Genomic DNA, 25027 nt, shown 5'->3' with positions numbered 1-25027 from the left:
ATAAAAAAGCACAATAACGGCTATATGGAATAAATACGTTGCCTGCTTGCCCTCTAGGCTGATAGTTGATGCCACTGTGGGGCCCAGAATGAGGCCAACCAGTTTACCACACAAAACTGTCAAGCAATCATGATGTGTGTAAGGTGAGACAATTTAAGGGCAATACAATGAATATAAAGCATAACAGTAAATAAATATTGCAGACTCAAAAGTCTCCCACCTTAAACCTGGCAGCCAACAGCAATCAAGAACACGATACGTGTATTAAAATCCTAATGAATAACATATGCTGCCAAAATAGGCCACATGCTAAACATAGGAAAAATTCTCAAATTAAAGTAAATTATATTAACAACAATGTTTTAATCAGTGTCATACACTACTCATACCATATAATCACGAGAAAACCAGAGTATAGTGTGCAAACAATAACAAATTTTAACAACTTTTTGAAAAGCTCACAGACAAAAATCATTAAAAAATTTGTGTTTTAAAAACAGCCATGTAAATGGGGATATGGTGATTCATCATATATAGGTAAGTATGCTGATCCAAAATAGCACATCGGTAACAGAGCAAGGGGAAAATAAAGAGATAAAGTAGCAAGAAATAAACACAAAGTGCAACATAGACTGTCAATGACCCCCCCTTTCCCTTCTCTCCTCCTTGCTTCAAATGGAGATAGCACATGTAACTAGCAAGGAGGTTTGACTATTAAAAAACACTTCCATAAGGTTATAGTACAAATTAAGTACATACCAAGTATTGTAAGTATAGGAAGACATGAAACCCTAGTCCCTCAAAGTAAAAAAGGAATATAGATAACAATAGGAACAGAAAACACATTAGCTAAAGTGCATTGTGCAGGGCAATATTCAGGGCAAGTCCCGCTACATGAGAGCCTCCCCATAAAAGGACCCATGGACCCCCAACGGACGTTTCGCTAGGGTATTGTTGCTTCTTCTCGTGTGGTCCTAAGGGAATTTTGATCATCAGGAGTTGGCATATATTAGGGTTTTTTGCATCCTGCACCCAGTGATATATTCTATCCTTTTGTGTCTTAGTTAGCCAGGCCTCTCTTTGCTAAAGTCTTTTCCTAACCAACTGAGTATTGTTTGCTTCTTACATCATCGTCAATATATATTGGGGGCTGCTCTGAGGTAAGTTAGGATTCCTTTCTTCATCTTTAAGGCTAGCTAGTTTCTTAGGTAGTGATGAGGTATCTAGGTAGAGTAGGCACGTTCCACCGCTATTTCTAGCTGTGTATATATAGTCAGGGGGTTTCTGCCAGTTAGTTTCCAACCACTCTTGTGCTCTATTTTTGGGGTTTACCTGTTTTTTTCTTCCTAGACTCTTGGGGTAGTAGTTCACAGTTCTTGGGTTGCCTCTATCCCTGGATAGAATGGAGTTTGCCCTTGAATTAGATATTTAAGGGAATGTCAGCGGTCTCCTGACCATAACAGATTCCCTTTCCTTTAGGGAGGAGAGGGTTAATGCCAGTTTGCCTTCCAGCAGCTCCTGACTCCTGGTCAGGTGTTTCCAGTTGGGTCCACGCCCAGGTCATATAAATACCCTCTACTTCCACCAGAGGGTGCCAGTTATTTTCATCATTTGGTAGCTTGGCCACAAGGAGAAAGGAGCTGGTGAAACCCTCTCTCTGAGACTTGCATTGTGGGCTGCAGCATTGGTGCTTGCTGCAGCAGTTCTAGGTGTGCTGGTTGTACGTTATGAATGTTGGCCAGTAGCCTGTTGTCTTTCCCCCCCTTTTATGTTTTTTCCCATTGTGCACTGTTAGTGGCTCCTTTGTGTGTGGTTGCCAGGTGTACGAGTTGTTGTTGTTGTTGTTGTTACTCCTTTTTTGTCTGTATTTCTCAGTGGGGTTGTATACTTTTGTTCTTGCCCCTACCCCCCCAGTTGGTGGGTTGTGGAGGGGGGCTCTTATAATCAGTGACAAGGACAGGAGATAAGGCCTAGGTTGGGGGCCTGGACATACCTATATTCAAGGGAACCTCCAGGTGTTAGGCTATGTGCCCACATTGCATTCTGTCCCTGCACAAATATCAAATCGCTGCAGAAACAGTCCGTAATGTAAAGCCGATTTCATGTGCTCTGGATGCAGCCTCTCCCATAGACAGAGCGGGACCTGCATCCAAAGCGCATGAAAGAAGTGACATGTTGCTTTTTAGAACGCAGCGCTTCAGCAGCAGCCGAAGCGCTGCATTCTAATACGCAACGTGGGCATGGACTAGGCACAATCTTCATAGATTTTTCTGGGGACACAGTACGCATGCAGTTACGCTGCGGTGCAGAACGCAGCGTAACTGTATGAAAATATGCTACGTGGGCACATAGCCTTGGGGTGAGCGCAAGGGCCCCAGCCTTAATTCCAGTATAGGCTTCCCTGTGTTCCCTTGTCTCTTCGTGACAGACACCAATAATCTGTACAATTTAAAAAAAAAAGTTTGGGTAGAAAAATAAAAATAAATAACTTATAATGTGGTTGCCTAAATATGAAACACCCTAACCAAGACTTCGTTGAAGTAGCCTTTTAGTTTGTGACAGCATTCAGTCTTTTTGGGTAGTCATTTAACAGTATGATACCTATAGGCCCTCCCACTGTTCCTTGCAGTAGCATTCCTAATTTTTCACATTATGAAGGTATCTCTTGCATACAGCGCCCTCTTCAGGTCACCCACAGATTTTCAGTTGGATTCAGATGTGGGCTCTGGCAGCCATTCCAAAATTGTGATATTTTTCTTACTAATGCTGAATTTGCATTAAAGAGTTTGAAATGAGTAGATTAAAGTCCTAGCAGATCTCAGACTGTTATATACATCATTTCAGGGCAATTGGAGAACTTCTGATTCATCGTGAAGCAAATTTTAGGGAAAAATTTTGCAAAGATTCACTTATCTTTACTTAGTGTTCCAATAATATATTAGAATTATCAGTAAATCCCCAACATATTAGTTATCCCTGCACAATGCTTAGATAAATGTGAGAGTACTAATTATACCTTTACAAAACACCTTGTCATTAGATTTACTAGGCTTAGGGCTACACCCTTCTTTTATTATATCATACGATGACTGTTATATACTGTATTATTAACAGAAACACTATAAGGTCAATGACGTGAGACCTGCTTGTTAAATTCTAAAACAAAATTTAAGGCGGCGTCATGGTGACTTAATACATGTGATTTCTGTGATATATGGGTATGTAATATAAGAATAAAAAAAAACAAAAAAAGAAAACACAATATCGCATTAGATTTTCATATGATTTTATGGATAGAAAACCAAATAATTAAAAAGCTATCCCCAATGAATTAACAGGCAAAAAAATATGCTGTAGTTGCACTAAATTACATAGGTATATTTGGGCCACCCAACCAGATAAATAATCAATTAGGTCTAAAAAGAAATAAAGCCTAGTCTGAAGGGATGGCTGTGAAGTGGACATCCAAGGGGTCTGCCGTAGAGGCCATTACAAGTGTGTTAGAGGCCACATGATATTTCATTGGGCCAGCTGGATCACGTGAACACGAAAGTCAATGTCTTGAACGTTTTTTTAATGATCTTACCAAACATGGAAATGACTTTACACTGTGCAAAATAAAAATTCAATATTTAGCTTTAGAATTCCAGATGTTATATTCAATACAGTAAGTAAAGCTACAATTTCTATTACAAGTCACATCCAAATAGCAATGTGTTATATTATATTTGTTTCTATAATTTTTTTTGCAGAGTGTTTCTTATTTAAGTAGCTGGAAGCTGTATTCCATTCATATGTACAGTAGTGATGAGCGAGCATGCTTGTAACTACTCGGTACTCGCACGAGTATCGCTGTACTCGGGCTGCTCGGCGGGGACCGAGTAATCTCGCGATACTCGTGCTGTACTCGTGGTCTTCATTTCTGCATGTTGGCGCTCTTTTGAGAGCCAGCCCTCATGCAGGGATTGCCTGGCAGACCACTGCAATGCCACAGCCCTGTTAGTTGTGGAATTGCAGTGATTGGCCGGCCTGCACAGCGTGACCGAGCCTTTATATCGGCCGGCGCGCTGTGCTCTGCTCACAGCTATCCAGACTGTCAGTGCAGGGAGAGTGTCGCTGATTCAGGGAAAGCTTTGCGGCCCTTTATAGCTTTTTCAGTTGCAGGGCTGCAAACAGTGTGACCAAAAGTCCTTCTCAGGACTATTCTAGTTGTATACAGGCAGGCAGGGTATAGCCAGGTCGGAGTACAGTAGCAGAGTCCTTCTCAGGACTATTGTTGCTATATACAGGCAGGGTATAGCCAGGTCTGAATACAGGCTAGTGACCAAAAGAGTCCTTGTCAGGACTATTGTACCAGTATACAGGCAGGCAGGCAGGCAGGGTAGTGGTGACCGTATACCAGCCTTCATCATATCTGGGGCTGGTGTACACAGTGTAAAACAGTCCAGATAGTGTCTGACTTGTCTGTAATTGTCGCTCCCCAAAAAAACCTGTTAGGTTCTTATTGCGTCCGTGCTTGGTTTTTAAAACCGCACGTGTGTGCCTGTTGGTGGCAGCGTACAGGTGCACTTGTGTGCAATTTCCAGAAACTTTGATATAACGCACAAGTAGTGAATATACACGTCAGCAGTGCACAGCATTGCAAAATGCGCAAGGGCATTGGCAAGGAACAAGGAAGTGGACGTGATGGGGGTGCAGGCAGAGGCCGAGGTCGTGGGCAAGCTCTAATTTCGCCACAACAAAGGGCCACATCTAGTCGCTCGCACGTCCTGTCCCAAATTCTTGGGGACCGCAGCAGTACACCGCTCTTGAACCAAGACCAGTGTCAACAGGTTGTTAGTTGGATAGCGGATAATGCTTCCAGTCAGATTGGCACCACCACAAACACTCTGTCTTCCACACGGTCAAGTGTCAGTAGCCGTGATACTGCACCGCACATTTCTGAACCTGATCCTCCTTCCTACCACCAGGCTGAGTACACGTCCTCCTCGGACATTAATGATCCCACACTTGGACACTCGGAAGAGCTGTTCACGTTTCCATTCACACATTCTGGCCTCTCGCCAGCTCATATTGAAGTGGGTCATGAGGAGATCGTCTGTACAGATGGCCAAATATTTGAGCAGCCACGTTCTCACGAAGTTGGCAACGTGTCTCAACAAGTGGTGGACGATGATGAGACACAATTGTCAGGAAGTCAGGAGGAGGAGCAGGGTGCGGAAGAGGAAGACGACGTGGTGGATGATCCAGTAACTGACCCAACCTGGCAGGAGGATATGCAGAGCGAGGACAGCAGTGCACAGGGGGAGGGAGGCGTAGCATCACAACAGGCAGTAAGAAGCAGGGTGGTGGCCCCAGGCAGAAGTCAGGCAACCGTTCCCCGGAACAACACGACGACACAAGGTGCCTGTACAAATGTTAGGTCTTCCCGAGTCTGGCAGTTTTTTAAGTTGGATCCAGATGATTCAAAAAAGGCCATTTGCAACACCTGCCGTGCCAGCATCAGCAGGGGTACCAAAACTAGCAGCCTGACCACCACCAGCATGATCAGGCACATGTCAGCCAAGCACCCGACTTTGTGGGAAGTACAACAGAGTCGAGGAGCAGTGCTTGCTGATGTCACTGCTACGTCTTCGCTGGTTGTGCATGCGAGCCAATCCTCTGTCCATGCTGCCTGCGAACAAGCCTCCTCCACTCCTGCACCTGCAGTTGCCTACGCAGAAAGAACACCATCATCAAGCACGTCCTTGTCCCAGCGCAGCGTTCAGTTATCCATTCAGCAAACCTTTGAACGCAGGCGCAAATACACTGCCAACACCCCACATGCCACAGTTCTAAATGCTAACATTTCGCGACTGCTTGCGCTGGAAATGTTGCCTTTTAGGCTGGTGGAGACAGAAGCATTCCGTCACCTGATGGCGGCAGCTGTCCCACGTTACTCGGTCCCCAGCCGCCACTATTTCTCCCGGTGTGCCGTCCCCGCGTTGCATAACCACGTGTCACAAAACATCACACGTGCCCTGAACAACGCTGTTTCACCCAAGGTCCACCTAACCACAGACACGTGGACAAGTGCTTGTGGGCAAGGCCGCTACATCTCGTTGACGGCACACTGGGTTAATATTGTGGAAGCTGGGACCCAGTCTGAGCGAGGGACGGAACACGTCCTTCCCACACCAAGGTTTGCAGGCCCTACCTCAGTCAGTGTTTCACCCACACTCTACAGCTCCGGAATGTCATGCTCTTCAGCCTCCTCCTCCTCCTGCGCATCCTCATCCACTGTGCCCTCCACACCAGTCACAAGCTGGAAGCACTGCAGCACTGCCTCGGCGAAGCGGCAACAGGCTGTGCTGAAGCTAATCTGCATAGGTGACAAACCCCACAATGCAGAAGAGCTGTGGACAGCTCTGAAACAGCAGGCAGATCACTGGCTCACACCTCTGAACCTAAAGCCAGGAAAGGTCGTGTGTGACAATGGCCGGAACCTGGTGGCGGCTTTGAGGCGAGGCCAGCTGACACATGTTCCATGCGTGGCCCATGTGCTCAACCTCGTGGTTCAGCGGTTTATAAAGTCATACCCAGAGCTGTCTGATCTGCTGGTAAAAGTTCGCCGCCTGTCTGCACATTTTCGAAAGTCACCTACTGCTTCAGCCGGCCTTGCCGGCTTTCAGCGCCGTTTGCATCTTCCGGCTCACAGACTGGTGTGTGATGTCCCCACGCGTTGGAATTCAACTCTGCACATGTTGGTCAGGATATGTGAGCAGAAGAGGGCAGTTGTTGAGTACCTGCATCACCTAAGCCGTCGGGAAATGGGTCAAACTCCACACATAACACCTGAGGAGTGGAGATGGATGTCAGACCTATGTACCATCCTCCAAAACTTTGAGGACTCCACCAAGATGGTGAGTGGTGATGACGCCATTATTAGCGTCACCATACCGCTACTCTGCCTTCTAAAACGGTCTCTGCTGAAAAACAAACATGATGCATTGCAGGCGGAGCGCGATGAGTTGCAGCAAGAAACAGTAGTGGGTGTGGGTGATAACACACAGCCCAGCCTCGTCTCATCACAACGTGGAGGACTATGACGAGGAGGAGGATGAAGACATGGAGCAACTCTCCGGCCAAATTGAGGATATGACATGCACACCAGTCATATCCTCGGTTCAGCGTGGCTGGCCAGAGGACAGGGTAGATGAGGAGGAGGAGGAGAAGGACAGCATGTTCAGTCATCTTGTTGGTCAGGCTACTGAAGTCCTGGCTGTTAAGAGTCTGGCGCACATGGCTGACTTTATGGTAAGCTGCCTGTCTCGTGACCCTCGCGTTAAGAACATCTTGGCCGACAATCATTACTGGTTGGTAACACTGTTAGACCCACGCTACAAGGAGAACTTTTTGTCTCTTATTCCCGTGGAGGAGAGGTCAACCAAAATGCAGCAGTTCCGGAAGGCCATACTCACGGAAGTAGGCAAAGCATTCCCCTCACAAAACGCTAGCGGCATAGGTCAGGAATCAATGGACAACCGAGGCGTACAGCCGAGAGAGGCACAAGTCCAATCCGCCAGAGGTAGGGGAACAGTCTTTAAGATGTGGGACAGTTTTCTCAGCCCCTCACGTACCACAGCCCCTGAGGTGCGGGGTAGTGCCACAAGAAATCCTAAGTTTGCCCAGATGCTGAAGGAGTACCTTGCAGATCGAACAACTGTACTCCGACATTCCTCTGTGCCTTACAATTATTGGGTATCTAAGCTGGACACGTGGCATGAATTGGCTCTCTACGCCTTGGAAGTCCTGGCCTGCCCTGCTGCTAGCGTTTTGTCAGAGCGTGTTTTTAGTGCCGCAGGTGGAATCATTACAGATAAACGCACCCGCCTGTCAACTGAAAATGCTGACAGGCTGACTCTGATCAAGATGAACAAGGGTTGGATTGGGCCAGACTTCACCACACCACCAGCAAATGAGAGCGGAATTTAAAGTTTGCCATGTACCTCCACTCACCCATGGGTACACACTTCTGGACTTTGGATAATCGCTGGACTGCTCCTCCTTCTCCTCATGCGCCACCATGATGATGACCGTTACAAATTGCAATACTTAGGCCTTTGTTTCAGGTATACCCCCAGTGGTAAATTTTTTCGCCCATTCTTTGCAGAATGGACATTACAACGACAGGAGACCCGCTCCTTTGCAATGGGAACAATGTTTTGAGGCCCTCATGCACGTCTCTACCCAGGGACAACATGGAGCCTCCCAATTTTTGGCTGCCCTGCCTAAGGGCTATACTATAATACACCCACTTCCTTAAAATGGACACTTAATGTTTTGAGGCCCTCATGCACGTCTCTACCCAGGGACAACGTGGAGCCTCCCAATTTTTGGCTGCCCTGCCTAAGGGCTATACTATAATACACCCACTTCCTTAAAATGGACACTTAATGTTTTGAGGCCCTCATGCACGTCTCTACCCAGGGACAACGTGGAGCCTCCCAATTTTTGGCTGCCCTGCCTAAGGGCTATACTATAATACACCCACTTCCTTAAAATGGACACTTAATGTTTTGAGGCCCTCATGCACGTCTCTACCCAGGGACAACGTGGAGCCTCCCAATTTTTGGCTGCCCTGCCTAAGGGCTATACTATAATACACCCACTTCCTTAAAATGGACACTTAATGTTTTGAGGCCCTCATGCACGTCTCTACCCAGGGACAACGTGGAGCCTCCCAATTTTTGGCTGCCCTGCCTAAGGGCTATACTATAATACACCCACTTCCTTAAAATGGACACTTAATGTTTTGAGGCCCTCATGCACGTCTCTATCCAGGGACAACGTGGAGCCTCCCAATTTTTGGCTGCCCTGGCAAAGGGCTATACTAAAATAGACCCACTTCCTTACAATGGGCACTTCAGGTTTACAGGCCATCATGCACGTCTCTATCCAGGGACAATGTGGAGCCTCCCAATTTTTGGCTGCCCTGGCAAAGGGCTATACTAAAATAGACCCACTTCCTTACAATGGGCACTTCAGGTTTACAGGCCCTCATGCACGTCTGTATGCAGGGGCATTGGTGAACCTCACAATTTTGGACTGCCCTGGCAAAGGAAAATACTACAAAGACTCACTTCCTCAAAATGGGCACATTAGACTCAAGAGGCCTTCATGTACGTCTCTTCTCAGGGACATCGGAGTGCCACACAATGTTTTCACGTAAAATCTTTCATGTATTAATCTCAAAAAGTAACATACACCAGCTCTATCTCACTAATGGGTATGTGCCCTTAACATTTCTGCCATGAAAAATCATTTTGGGGTCATTTTGGAAGGTTTTCTGGTGAGTCCGTAAAAATGGCGTGAAACGCGGACAAAATTGTTCACAGCTGTGACTTTTGAGTGATAAATGCTTCAAGGGGTCTTCCCCATGCTGTTGCCATGTCATTTGAGCACTCTTCTGAGACTTTTGTGACATTTTTAGGGTTTCTCCATGCTGCCGGGGGGTCATTTCACAAAAATACTCGGGTCTCCCATAGGATAACATTGGGCTCGTTGCTCGGCCCGAGTACACGAGTATCTTGGGAGGCTCGGCCCGAGCTTCGAGCACCCGAGCTTTTTAGTACTCGCTCATCACTAATGTACAGTAAATGTGGTAAGGAGTAACTGAAGAGCATGCATTAGTACACATTTATAGAAAACCTGGCACTCACATTATTATTTATTATAGCGCCATTTATATAAAACGAAAATCAACTTGGCACCTGCGCATTACAGCAGTGGATGCCTCGATGCAAACATAGCGCTTGCTCTTCCTAGGGCTCTTCCTTAAAGGTTACCAATGCACACTGATGAAGGTCCAGTGAGGACCGAAACGATTGTGCTGGTACTGTTTTGGATTTCCTCAAAATAAGTTATCAAGTTGATTTTCGTCTTTTCTGAGTGCCAAGATCTCTCTGCTCAATTTATTGGACTGGATTCTAGTTGTGCACCACCTGCAGAAGTGCCATATTTTCTATACCATTAGTACACATTTATTATATGATTGTAGCAGGGTATACAGTGCCTTGCGAAAGTATTCGGCCACCTTGAATTTTTCAACCTTTTCCCACATTCCAGGCTTCAAACATAAAGATAAAAAAATTAAATTTTATGGTGAAGAATCAACAACAAGTGGGACACAATTGTGAAGTTGAACAAATGTATTGCTTATTTTAAACTTTTGTAAAAAATAATAAACTGAAAATTGGGGCGTGCAATATTATTCGACCCCTTTACTTTCAGTGCAGCAAACTCACTCCAGAAGTTCATTGAGGATCTCTGAATGATCCAATGTTGTCCTAAATGACTGATGATGATAAATATAAGCCACCTGTGTGTAATGAAGTCTCCGTATAAATGCACCTGATCTGTGATAGTTTCAGTGTTCTGTTTAAAGGACAGATAGCATCATGAAGACCAAGAAACACAACAGGCAGGTCTTCAGGCTCCTCTCTTCTTCTTGTCCTACCACTTGCCCTACTGATCCCTTTCCCTCACACCTACTCCAGTCCCTCTCTCCGGTTGTCACTACTCACCTAACTAAAATCTTCAATCTCTCTCTCTCCTCTGGCATCTTCCCCTCCTCCCTCAAACACTCTATCATTACTCCATTATTAAAAAAACCTTCCCTTGATCCGTCCTGCACAAGCAACTACAGACCAGTCTCCAATCTCCCCTTCATCTCCAAACTCTTGGAGCGCCTGGTCTATTCTCGCCTCACCTGCTACTTTTCCACCCACTCTCTTCTAGATCCTTTACAGTCTGGCTTCCACCTTTTACACTCAACAGAAATTGCCCTTGTCAAAGTGACCAATGACCTATTGACAGCAAAACGTAACAGTGACTAGTCTCTGCTTGTCCTTCTTGACCTCTCTGCCGCCTTCGACACTGTTGATCACCATATCCTCTCTATGCTCCATTCTATCGACCTAAAGGACACTGTTCTTTCCGGGTTCTCTTCCTATCTTTCTGGCCGCTCATTCAGTGTATCATTTGCTGGCTTCACATCTTCTCCTCTTCCTCTCACTGTTGGGGTCCCTCAAGGTTCAGTCCTTGGCCCTCTTCATTTCTCCCTCTACACTGCCCAATTGGAATGACCATCAGGAGATTTAGCTTTCAGTACCATCTTTATGCTGATGACACACAACTATACACCTCATCCCCTGAGCTCACCCCCGCTGCACTACAGAACACAAGTGACTACCTGACTGCAGTTTGCAACATCATGTCTGCTCTCTATCTGAAACTAACCTTTCCAAAACTGAACTTCTTCTTTTCCCTCCATCTTCCAACCTTCCTAAACCTGACATCTCCCTCTCTGCGTGTGGCACAACGATAAGTCCTAGGCAGCAAGCCCGATGTCTGGGTGTTATACTTGACACTGATCTCTCCTTCACCTCCCACATACAATCTCTTGCCCGCTCCTGCCGCTTGCACCTCAAGAACATCTCTAGAATCCACCCCTTTCTCACAATGGAAATGATAAAACCCTCACCGTGGCCCTGATCCATTTGTGCCTTGACTGTAACTCTCTATTAATTGGTCTCCCCCTAACTAGACTCTATCCTCTACACTCCATCCTTAATGCAGCAGCTAGGGTCACCTATCTGGCTAACCGCTACTCGGATGCCTCTGCTCTGTGCCAGTCATTGCACTGGCTGCCCATATATCACAGGATCCAATTCAAACTGCTTGTTCTCACCCACAAAGCTCTCCACAGTGCGGCACCCCTACATCTCCACCCTCCTCTTTGTCTATCTCTCCACACTAATTTGAACCTCCCACTCCCGGATCCAAAACTTCTTCCGAGCTGCACCAATCCTCTGGAATGCTCTACCCCAAGAAGTTAGGATGAATCACAATTTACAAAGCTTCAGACGCACCCTATAAATGCATCTTTTTAGGGCGGCCTATCACACTCTCTAGCTGAACTAAAGTCACATAGTCCCTCCACAACTTCTCAGAACATAACCCCACGTCAAACTCCATGGCACCCAAATGCATCTCAAGGTTCTGGCCAACTGGTCCAGGAAGCCATTATCTATCCCCCATTTCCTTGAGATGGCTGGATTGTCATTGTAAATAAGCATTTGTACCTTGCCCCCTCCATCTCATTGTAGGCTGTAAGCTCTCACGAGCAGGGTTGTCTTTTTTCCCTCTAAATATTGTATTTTCTATAACTGTTACTTGTTTGTATATGATTCTCCTGAATTGTAAAGTGCTGCGGAATATGTTGGCGCTATGGAAATAAATATTGTTATTATTATTATTATTAATATTGGTGTGGAGAAGTATAAAGCCGTATTTCGTTACAAAAAGATTTCCACAACTTTAAACATCCCAAGAAGCACTGTGCAAGCGATCATATTGAAATGGAAGGAGTATCATACCACTGGAAATCTACCAAGACCCGGCTGTCCCTCAAAAATGTCATCTCAACGAAGGAGAAGACTGATCAGAGATGCAGCCAAGAGGCCTATTATCACTCTGGATGAACTGCAGAGATCTACAGCTGAGGTGGGAGAGTCTGTCCATAGCACAACAATCAGTCATACACTGCACAAATCTGGCCTTTATGGAAGAGTGGCAAGAAGAAAGACATTTCTCAAAGATATCCATAAAAAGTGTCGTTTAAAGTTTTCCACAAGCCACCTGGGAGACACACCAACATGTGGAAGAAAGTGCTGTGGTCAGATGAAACCAAAATCAAACTTTTTGGGCACAATGCCAAAAGATATGTTTGGCGTAAAAGCAACACAGCTCATCACCCTGAACACACCATCCCCACTGTCAAACATGGTGGTGGCAGCATCATGGTTTGGGCCTGCTTTTCTTCAGCAGGGACAGGGATGATGGTTAAAATTGATGGGAAGATGAATGGAGCCAAATACAGGCGCATTCTTGAAGAATACTTGTTGGAGTCTGCAAAAGACCTGAGACTGGGATGGAGATTTATCTTTCAACAAGACAAGGATCCCAAACATAAAGCAAAATCTACAATGGAATAGTTCACAAATAAACGTATCCAGGTGTTAGAATGGCCAAGTCAAAGTCCAGACCTGAATCCAATTGAGAATCTGTGGAAAGAGCTGAAAACTGCTGTTCACAAATGCTCTCCATCCAACCTCACTCAGCTCAACCTGTTTGCAAAGGAAGAATGGGCAAGAATTTCAGTCTCTCCATGTGCAAATCTGATAGAGATATACCCCAAGCGACTTGCACCTGTAGTCGCAGCAAAAGGTTGTGCTACAAAGTAGAAACTTAAAAGGGGATGAATAATATTGCACGCCCCAATTTTCAGTTTATTATTTTTTATAAAAGTTTAAAATAAGCAATACATTTTGGTCAACTTCACAATTGTGTCCCACTTGTTGTTGATTCTTCAACATAACATTCAAATTTTTGTCTTTATGTTTGAAGCCTGAAATGTGGGAAAAGGTTTAAAAATTCAAGGGGACCGAATACTTTCGGAAGGCACTGTATTATTCTCTGAATTGCTCCAGCTTGTCAGAACAATTATACTTAGCAGTTCTGTCCAGCTAGACTTGTCCAGCTCCTTGTGTGACCGACTCTTCTCAGCGCTACTAGAGTGTCATGCGCTATCGGGATCTGCACACACGGATTACTTCTATTGCATCAGACACTGTTCATATTGCAATGTCAGACAGGCAACCTGGTCTCTCTGAAGTGCTCAGCTCGGCTGAGTTGTTTCACTTCTCCCAGCCTTGCAGGAGTTAATCCTTTTTGGAGCAGTGTGCTACTCTTCTGAGAGCCAGATTGCTAATTACCTTCCTTCTATTTTAGGCTGGAGTGTATAGTAGGAGACTGCAGAAGATAGTCTCTGCTTGCAGTTGTTTTGTTTTTTTGATTCGTGATGTTTGTGAGTACCTGATGTGAATTTCTCCTAACCCTTTTGGTTTATTCCGTTGTTGTTTTGTCTCTCCTCTGTGCTTATTTGCAGTGTGAGTGTGTTTCACTTTGACACCCTCGTATGTGTCTTGGGGAGGTTGTTACTTTGGGTCCAGCTCATCCCAGGGTTGAGGGTACGGGGTAGGTTTTAGGGCAGGGCCCAACAGGAGAAAGGGCCAGGGTGAAGACCTAGATCTTCCTACCATCAAGGGTACCTCCAGGGTCAGAGTGAGCGCAGTGCCCACAGTCTTAAGGTCAGCTTAGCACCCCTTGACATAGCGGTGATTGATAGGTCTCTCCCTAAGTATACGTGAGGGAGAAGCCAGTCAATCACCTGCAGCAATGCTGAGAAGAGCCAGACTAGTCTTCTCTCTGGCTATGGTCCCAGCCCAGATTTTCTCAGTATATTTTCTATGAAACAATGACACATTTCAGAGAATAATATGCCTGGCTCCAATTCTGAAGTCAGGCTGCGATTCATGCTGCCCAAAGTTTGGAAAGCATGAATCGCCTGACAGGTTCCCTTTAACCCCTTACTGCTAAAGTCTGTTTTCACTTTCCTGACCAGGCCAAATTTTACCAGTGTCATTTTATGTGGCAATAACTCTGCAACGCTTCAAGAGATCCCAGTAATTTTGAAACTTTTTGTGTGACACAGAGTACTTCATGATAGTGGTAAATTTAGGTCAAAATTAATTACGTTTATTTATGAAAATATTGTAATTTTGGCAAAAAAATTGAAAATTTTGCAATTTTTAAACTTTTAATTTTATGCCTTTAAACCAAAAAGTTATGTCATATAAAATATTTAATAAATACTGTAACATTTCCCACATGTCTGATTTACATCAGCATAATTTTTGATACTTTTTTTTTTTTTTTAGGAAGTTAGAAGGGTTTAAAGATAATTATCAATGTCTAATTTTTCCAACAAAAGTTCCAAAAACAATTTTTTTTTAAAGCCCACAACACATTTAACGAACCTATATGCCGTAAAATACCCAAAAGTGATAACATTTTAAAAGGGTATTCCTCAAAGTGCTCAAAACCACATTTAATAAGTTTATTAACCCTTTAGGTACTTCACAGGACTTAAAACAACGTGGATGGAAAAAAATATAAATTTTACTTTTACTTACTAAAATGTTAATTTAGCTCCAAATTTTGCATTTTCAGAAGGGTACCAGGAGAACCTAGACCATTCAGTTTGTTGTACAATTGCCCCTGAGCACGCCGATACCTCATATAGTGGAAAACTACTATTTGGGGACACAGCAGGGCTCGGAAGGGAAGGAGCACCATTTGACTTTTCGAATGCAAAATTGCCTGGAATCAAAAGCAGACACCTTGTCACATTTGGAGAGCTTGTGATGTCCCTAAATACGGGAGAGCCCCTACAAACTGACTCCATTTTGGAAACTATACAACTCTAGGAATTTATTTAGAGGTGTGGTAAGCACCTTGAACTCACAGGTGCTTCACAGAATTTTATAACATTGAGCCATGAAAATGAAAACATACAATTTTTCCACAAACATGTTGCTTTTGCCCCAAATTTTTAATTTTCACAAGGGTAGCAGGACAAACTCACCTGAGTACGCTTAAATCCCATATATGGTGGGAAACCACTATTTAGGCGCATGGCAGGGCTCAGAAGGGAAGGAGCTCCATTTGACTTTTGGAGTGCAAAATTGTCTGGAATAGATAGTGAACGCCATGTCACCAGTGCAGAGCAGTGATGTGACTAAACATTGGAAATCCCCTACAAGTGATCCATTTTCGAAACTACATTCCTCAAGGAATTTATTTAAAGGTGTGTTAAGCACCTTGAACCTCCAAGTGCTTCACAGAATTTTATAATGTTGAGCCATAAAAAAAGAAGTGTTTCCCACAAAGATGTTGCTTTTCAGCAAAATTTTTAATTTTCACAAGGGTAGCAAGATAAAATGGACCATACAATTTTTTATGCAATTTCTCCTGAGTATGCTAATACCCCATATGTGGTGGAAATCTACTGGTTGTGTGCACGGCATGGCTTGGAAGGGATGAAGCACCATTTGACTTTTGGAACTCCAAATATGCAATCCCCTGATGTGCCTAAACAGTGGAAACCTCCACAAGTGACCACATTTTTTAAACTGCATCCCACAAGGAATTTATTTAGAAATGTGTTGAATATCTTGAACCCATAGGTGCTTTATAGAATTTTATAATGTTGAGCTGTGAAAATGAAAAAAAAATACATTTATCTCACAAAAATGCTGGTTTTGCTCCAAATTTTTAATTTTCATAGGAGTAACAGGAAAAAAATTGACCATACAATTTATTGCACAATTTCTCCTGAGTACACTGATATCCTATATGTGGCATATGGTGGAAAACTACTTTTGGGCGCACGGCAGAGTTCAGAAGGAAAAGAGCGATATTTGAATTTTAGAATCTCATTATGGCTGGAATAGATTGAAGATGCCATGTTACATTTGAAAAGCCCTTGACATGTCAAAAAAGCAGAAACCCCCACGAGTAACCCAATTTTAAAAACTACACCTCTCGAGGGATTCATCTAGGGGTGCAGTGAGCATTTCTAATTATCAGGCGATTCACAGAATTGTATAACAATGGGCTAAGTAAATAAAAATGTCCCCTTTTGCATAATTAAATGTTGATTTGGACCCATTTTTAATTTTAAAAAGGGGTATTAGGAGAAAATAATTGTTACAATTTGATACACAACTTCTCCTGAGTTCGCCAACACCCATATGTGGTCAAAAACTACTTTTTATACACACGGTCTTAATTGGATTCAGAGAACCACACGAAAGGAGATGGGGTCAGCTGATAGAAAAGCACTGTTTTCCCCTCATGAGGCTAAGTAGTACATTACTACTTAGCAAGTCTGATGACTGGTCTAATGTATTGCAATGCACATGTATTGCAATAGATTAGGTCTGTCAGTATGATACTGGCAGAACACCTGTTAGACCATGATCTTGGTATAGTCTAACAGGCTACCGTACCTGACAGATCAGGAGGTCATTATTTGACCTCCTGTTGTTATGGTAAGGATATCATAATGTCACGACGAGGAGGAACCGATTGAATAAGAAAGGGAGCCTCTTTTCCTCTCTCAAGCCTCTAAATGCTGAGATCACTATTGCCCAGCATTTGGGGGGCTAAACAGCCAGGGGCGGTGAGGGCACTGGCTGTGACAGCCGTAGCACAGCTATCAGTTATGCCTAGCTTCCGGTGGTGATCACACCGGAATACCCATTTGCAGAAACGCAGTGGAAAGTAGGATGTAACATTATGTCCAATTTTGGGAATGGCTTAAAGAAATTTTTCTGTATCTATTCTATAACAACATTATCTAAAAGTTCATTTTCCTCTGAAATTAAATCTTTTAGACTTTCCAGTCTTTGGCTACATTCTGACAATGAGGTTCTGGTGAGTTTTCGATGTTGCAAAATTTCTGGATAATTTGTGCACCTCTTATGTAAATTAGGTTCCTTTTTATGTATGTTTTTGATTGCGTATTTTTACATGTTTTGAAACTTAGTTTTTTGCCACTTGTTGGTGTGTTATGTTTTCAACAAAGCTGCTTTGCCTTTGATACTTCCTGGTATTTGGTTTTGACAGAACTTTATTGATATAGTTATGTGCGCATTATATGCACTTTTTATTTCAAAGATATGAGTTTTTTCTGGCATGTGTCACACGGATCACACCACTGTGTGATCCATTGGACATCAGTGATGCTGGAGAAAAACGGACTTGTCTCCGTGCGGAACACACGGACACGCGTATGCACCGCATGGAAACATGTCAGTGAAAAATCACTGATGTGTGTGCAGACCCATTGACTTTAATGGATCTGCGCTTGTCCGTGATTCCGGTGCGCATAAAAACAGTAACACATGTACCAGAATCACTGACGTGTGAAGGGGGCCTTAGGCGGTGTTTTTTCTGAGGCGTCTTCTTTGACATCTTTGCAGTCATTTTTCCAGTAGTTTTTTTTTCTTTTTTTAACTGTATATATCAACTAGGGAACGGAATTCAAATCGAAGATGCCTCAAGAATAATCAGGTCACTTCTCCAAAAGGCTTTCTAAAGTGGGCTTTACACACTACGATTTTGCTACAGCGATGTCGTTGGGGTCACGGAATTTGTGACGCACATCCAGTCGCTGTAGCGATCTCATTGTGTATGACGACTAGGAGCGATTTTGGATCGTTGCAAAAACGTCCAAAATCGCTCCTTGTTGACATGGGGGTCCGCTCCCAAGTATCGATGCTATCGCTTTGCCGAAGTTGTTCCTCGTTCCTGCGGCAGTGCACATCGCTGTGTGTGACCCCCGTAGGAACGAGGAACATCTCCTTACCTGCCGCCGGCCACAATGCGGAAGGAAGGAGATGGCCGGGATGTTCGTCCCGCTCATCTCCGCCCCTCCGCTTCATTGGGCGGCCGCTTAGTGACGTCGCTGTGACGCCAAACGGACCGCCCCCTTAGCAAGGAGGCGGTACGCCAGTCACAGCGACGTCGCTATGCAGGTAAGTATGTGTGACGGGGGTGCCGGATTTTGTGCGCGACGGGCAGCGATATGCACATTTCGCACAAACTATGGGGGCGGGTCGCATGCTAGCGATATCGGTACCTATATCGTAGCATGTAAAGCCACCCTAAGCCTGAAGCAGTTCACAGAAGCTCAAAAAGTCTGAACATATGCACAGCAAATCTTTTTGATATTATAGTGGTTTTCACAGTTCTTTTTAGCCTTTTCTGAAGCAATGTTACCTGCAGATTTAAGGTAAAATCCACTGTTAAAGAAAGTTACGTGCACATACTCTAAAGGGGGCTTTACATGCTACGACATCGCTAATGCGAAGTCGTTGGGGTCACGGAATTGGTGACGCACATCCGACCGCATTAGCGATGCCGTTGCGTGTGACACCTATGAGCGATTATGCATCGTCGCAAAAACATGCAAAATCGCTCATCGGTGACATGGGGGTCCATTCTCAAATATCGTTACTGCAGCAGTAACGAAGTTGTTCCTCGTTCCTGCGGCAGCACACATCGCTCCATGTGACACCGCAGGAACGAGGAACCTCACCTTACCTGCATCCCGGCCGCTATGCAGAAGGAAGGAGGGGGGCGGGATGTTACGTCCCCTCCGATTCTATTGGGCGGCGGTTCAGTGACACAGCTGTGACGTCGCTGTGACGCTGAACGAACCGCCCCCTTAGACAGGAGGCGGTTCGCTGGTCACAGCGACGTTGCCAGGCAGGTAAGTACGTGTGACGGGTCTGGGCGATGTTGTGCGGCACGGGCAGCGATTTGCCCGTGCCGCACAACAGATGGGGGCGGGTACCCACGCTAGCGATATCGGTACCGATATCGCAGCGTGTAAAGCCCGCTTTAGGCTATGTTTACACAGGATGTTTTTGCTGTATTTTTTTTGTGGTAAAACTGTAGCAAAATCTTGTATCTTGGCAGGAAATAACCTGCAGTTTTGATGTGGTTTTTACAATGTTTTTGCACTTCCTCATTGATTTGTATGGAGGTAAAAATGCGGCAAAACAGCTGAAAGAAGTGACAGGCTGCTTTTTTATAAAACACAGCAAAAACCAAGCAGGTTTACATTTCAGTCAAGAAGACAAGCGTAAGTGTTTGTGTGGCACCCCTGAGGCTCTGGTCGCCACAGGGTACTGCACCCCAATCAGGGTGCGATATCTATCTCAGGTAAGGAGGGGGTTAATCACCGGTGTTCCCCAGTCACACACTGCACACAGCTTAGGAACCTTTACAAAGCGTGGGTTGGCTCAGGGTAGGCAGGGTGGTGGCCGTATGAACATGGACTTCCCGGTCCCTGAAGCCAGCCACCTGGGGGGCGGGTTCCACTTGTAGTATAAATAGGCACTACACACGCACATCATGGCCAGTCAGACCCGTTAGGAATGTAGTTCTGGCGATACATCTCTGGAGAACTTGGACTTCACAGGGCCTAGGAGCTTGGAGTGGGAGCTCAGCCGGGGTACCTAACTGTGGAGGGGGACACCCTCGAAATAGGAATCTCACTCTTTCTCTCTCTCAAAACACTGGTGGTGACCCATTTACCGTATCTGGGATGGACCAAAGCCCATCATGGCAGTGACCAGTGTGACCGGGCTGGCAACTGAAGTTGTGAGTAAACTACACCCTGAACCCGCAGAGACTGTGTTGGCTCGTCCTTACTGGTGCCGCTGCCCAACGCTTAGGCGCCAACTGCCATTACTACCTGTCAAGGGGTCTTTCTCCCATATCACACAATCAACAGAGTGAGAGATGGTGGTACAATCCAAAGAGCATTTATTCCAAGCAAATCAAAATGGTCCATAACATAATCCACAAAACAGAGGGTAAAATTGTCCAGTAGTGGCATAAATGTCCCCATCTCTCTGAGAAGTCTCAACTTTTCCCAGAGGATCAATCCTTCTTCCTTAAAGTTCTCAAATAGACTGGCCGAATCTCCCAGGTAAGCAAAAAGGTTACAGTATGTTGACTCTAGGCCACATCCAGGGACGGAAGCACCTCAAGAGGCTATAACCTTGCACTATAGGGGGTGATTACTTAAAAACAATAGAAATGTACACAGAAGCAGTACAAAAAATGGACAGTGAACCAGGCTAAAATAGGAATATGTACAGCAAGATACACCTCCCCCATATCCCACCATCACAACCTCTCCCTCCTTCTGAATAAGTGAGTATGCCATGAGGTCTACATAGATCTCTGGACATCTCTCTTAAGTCCATGTTTCTCAGCTGTGAATAGTCTATGGTTCTTCTTGCCGGGACAGTCCATCAGCATTCTGGTGTTGACTTCCACGCTTGTATTGGATGGAGAAGCTGTAGGTAGCCCCTTGTACAGTGGTAGGGTTAGAAGGACAAACTTCCCTTTGTGTCCTCCTTCACTCAAACTGTGTTTCCTGCACCCACAAATTGACATTGTAGATCTTCCACTTCATTTCCTAGAAGTATCTGCAGGCAGGCCACTCATCACCCCAACCACACATTGCTTGATCCCAAAACCAAAGTACAGATCTACAGTCGCCTTTTGGGATATTCCTCCTTTGTCCTCCAGCCAATTCAATAACAATCCCTGGTCCATGATGTATTGCCTCTGGCCGAACCACTCGAGGATTAGCTATTGTGAGAAATGCCCCGGAGTCAAAAAATCCAAATCTCTCTGTCCATCCAGCACAACCTTCTGTAAGTGCTTACTTTGATGGTAGTTCGGCTGTAGAGAATGAACAGGTCGATGGTATCGCTCCGCCTGTGGGAGCAATACCATCCCAACTGCCTTAACACCTGCCCCGGAGAGGAACCCGGCACCATCAGCTATTCCCTCGCCGCATACCACAGGTGGCGTCACGATAAACTCTTTTCCAATCACCCCGCTTCTCTTCCCCACCATTCAACTGTAAGCCTCGGGGCAACGGAACCAGGCAAGGCCACCCCGTGACAACGCCTTACCCAATCCGAAATGGCCCGGCGACGAGTAGGTTTAACCTCCTGCTTCGTGGGGTGCTACATTTGTGCATGAGATTTCTGGAATCTCATAGGCTTTGCTGGTACTGTAAAAGCACAGTTTTATTTGCATGAATCTGCATAAAACTAATGAAATAAAACATACAAAATAAATGCCCTGGTGAATATAGCCTTATTGTGTCTACCGTAATAAAAAAATCCATCTAACAATCTTTGTTGACATTTTTATATTTTTATATGGCTCATTAAAATAACATGTTAAGCTGAGATTTGGCAAAAATTCACTTTAAAATCCAAAACAACAATGTTCAATAAGAGCAAAAAATATATCTTGGATGCTTTTTGCAACAATGTCTCCAGTACTTAGCTAGCTCGCTAAATCTCTTTTTAATAATATGACTAGTTATAAAGTTATAATGTCTGAAAACTTTGCCTTTCACCCTTTGAAACTAGTTTAATAATGAAAAATAAATAAAATTGTTCCCCATAATTTGCTTCATAAAAAAAACATGAAAGAACTGAGGCTATGTAGTAGAATTCATTGTGGCATCGCTGTTACTTGCAACTTTCTATAGGACTATAGGTAAATTACCAAGTGGTTTGTTTAGAGCATTATCAGTATACAGTGCCTGTGCACTGGGAATATAACTATATGGGCAAAAACAGAAAACAATATCACTCACCTGTCGGAGTCAGATGGAAAAGTCTTCAGAGTGAAGGAAAATATTATAATAGAATGGTATGCTGATTTATACAGACAGGGAGGTGCAACTACAACTCAGGAATGTACACTGTTGGGCGACACTCATCAGGCTTGTAAAATGTGTCCTAATTTAAACTTTGTATATTAATGTAACATATGATTTGTCAATATTTTCCTAGAATTTTATTTTTAAACTTTATTTAAAGGGAATCTGTCACCAAATTTTTGCTCCCCCATCTGAGAGCAGTATAATGAAGAGACACAGATGCTGCTTCCAGTGATATGTCACTAACAGGGTTGTTTCCTAAAATCAATGTTTTCTCTGCTGCAGATCTAGCAGTTAAACAGAGCTCAATATTATGCTGAACTACCTACAGCATGCCAAGTAGTCCTCTAATGATAATCTTCTGCTGCTTAAACAGTGATTTTATCAAAGCTACACTAAACAGCTCAGTAAGTGACACATTGCTGGAATCAAGATCTCTCCATCTACATTATTCTGCTCTCAGATTTGTGGCAAAAACCTGGTGACAGATTCCCTTTAACCCCTTCACGACCTAGGACGTAACGGTACGTCCTAAATCATGAAAGGGTGATCACCCCTGGCTTCTGCGGTGAGCCAGCGGTGATCCCCACACATGTCTACTGTTTTGAACAGCAGACATGTGTGCCTCGCAGGTGCAGGTGGATCCGCCTCACACTCCTCACACTCTCAGACGCTTGGGAAGAATTCTCTAGGGTAAGCCAACTCTGTTCCCACATCAGTTAGGACTAACCCATTACGTTGATGGTTAGGGGCCTGGTCACTAAAGTCCTGTCCTCCGACTGCCTTCAATTTTCTAAGCCGACTTCGTTTGAGGGTCAGTCGCTAGTATTCACATCATTCACATTGGTAAACACTTGTCATGGTAAACACTCAAGGATAACGCTATCTCATCTCCAGTCTTCTCTGCTGCCTCAAGTCATCCACTGTATGTGAGATTCATGGCCTACAGACTATCTTTATCAAAGCTTTTGCTCACTAGGTGTCACAAGGACTATGGTGATAGCAGGAAATTGTGGCTCTTTAGCTTACTCTCAGGCTAGGAGCCCTGTGATATCCCTAATCTCAGGGATACTCCTAAAGGTGAGGATGCCTAAGTCTCCTTCTTGGCCCTACTCCTGACCAATGATGATCTTGTAACCCCTCCCCCATGGGTACCGAGATAGGAGTGTGATTTAACCAACAGAAACCAAATTGGAAACCAATACTCTGTCAGACAGCGTGCACATAACAGAAAACAGTAGAAGATCGTTTTTTAAAAGCCGCACTAATAGACCAAATTGGACTGATGATAGAATTAATGTTTCTTTATTTCATGCAGAGGTCCCTTCATCAGGACAACAGGCAAAAACATCAAATCTGCTGTTAGCATGGACAAGTCAGCATTTTATCCCATAGCGTTGTACAGTCAGGTCAAAAGCTGCAGCCCCGGGTATGGCAGATAACAGAAAACAGTAGAAAACGGGTTTTCAAAAGCCGCGCTAATAGACCAAATTGGACCGATGATGGAATTAATGTTTCTTTATTTCATGCACAGGTCAACGCGTTTCAGGAGTGCTCAGCTCCCTTCATCAGGACAACAGGCAAAAACATCAAATCTGCTGTTAGCATGGACAAGTCAGCATTATATCCCACTGCAGTGACGTAATAGAAACACCCACATCGAAAAAAACTTGGCGGATCTTTCACATTTAAAATAAAACGTGAAATATTATTATTATTATTATTATTATTATTATTTATTATTATAGCGCCATTTATTCCATGGCGCTTTACAAGTGAAAGAGGGTATACGTACAACAATCATTAACAGTACAAGACAGACTGGTATAGGAGGAGAGAGGACCCTGCCCGCGAGGGCTCACAGTCTACAGGGAATGGGTGATGGTACAATAGGTGAGGACAGAGCTGGTTGCGCAGTGGTCTACTGGGCTGAGGGCTATTGTAGGTTGTAGGCTTGTTGGAAGAGGTGGGTCTTGAGGTTCCTCTTGAAGCTTTCCACGGTAGTGGAGAGTCTGATGTGCTGAGGTAGAGCGTTCCAGAGTATGGGGGATGCACGGGAGAAATCTTGTACACGATTGTGGGAAGAGGAAATAAGAGAGGAGCAGAGAAGGAGATCTTGTGAGGATCTAAGGTTGCGTGCAGGTAGGTACTGGGAGACTAGGTCACAGATGTAGGGAGGAGACAGGTTGTGCATGGCTTTGTATGTCATGGTTAATGTTTTGAACTGGAGTCGTTGGGCGATGGGAAGCCAGTGAAGGGATTGGCAGAGTGGCGAGGCTGGGGAGTAGCGAGGGGAGAGGTGGATTAAGCGGGCTGCAGAGTTTAGGATAGATTGGAGGGGTGCAAGAGTGTTGGAAGGGAGGCCAGAGAGCAGGAGGTTGTGTGTCGCCCTGGGCAAGCCAGGGGACACAGGTCACAACACCACCACACCCCACACTCCAGGTAGGCACATCTGCTAACCAGAAATCCTTGTTGCCTTGCTCCAGGAGTCTGTTGATGCACACCAGGGGGTGGGCCAGGCGGTTGGCTCCGCCCTTCGAGGAGCTCACAGCTCTGGAGGCAGGAAGTAACCAGGCAGTTAGAGTCCAGCTAGGGACATGAGAGAGTGAACAGGAGTTCTGTCAGGGAGGAGGAAGTGGAAGGAGTGAGGAGCAGCCCAGGCAGGGGCTAGAGTAAACAGAGAAGTGAAAGTGGTGAAAGTAGAGAAGTGCAAAGGAGAAAAGCAAGTAGAGTGACAGAAGGAAAGAAAGCCTGAGAGCCCAGCTTTGTGAGGGCCAGAACAGCAAGGTCAGCAACGGCGGTGACTGTTTGGAG

General features: G+C 44.8%; 1 protein-coding gene across 1 annotated transcript in view; it reads right to left on the bottom strand.

Annotated features, from left to right (window-relative positions):
* Positions 1–22173, bottom strand: part of LOC142311634 (NXPE family member 4-like) — a 125418-nt gene extending 103245 nt beyond the window's left edge. Inside the window, exon 1 of the mRNA XM_075350200.1 lies at positions 22148–22173. The gene's annotated coding sequence lies outside the window, so the exon portion shown is untranslated. The remainder of the gene's footprint in view (positions 1–22147) is intronic.
* Between the last annotated feature and the right edge of the window lie 2854 nt (positions 22174–25027).

Source organism: Anomaloglossus baeobatrachus, chromosome 5 (assembly GCF_048569485.1).
Source record: "Anomaloglossus baeobatrachus isolate aAnoBae1 chromosome 5, aAnoBae1.hap1, whole genome shotgun sequence".
NCBI lineage: Eukaryota > Metazoa > Chordata > Amphibia > Anura > Aromobatidae > Anomaloglossus > Anomaloglossus baeobatrachus.
This window is presented reverse-complemented; position numbering and strand designations above follow the sequence as displayed.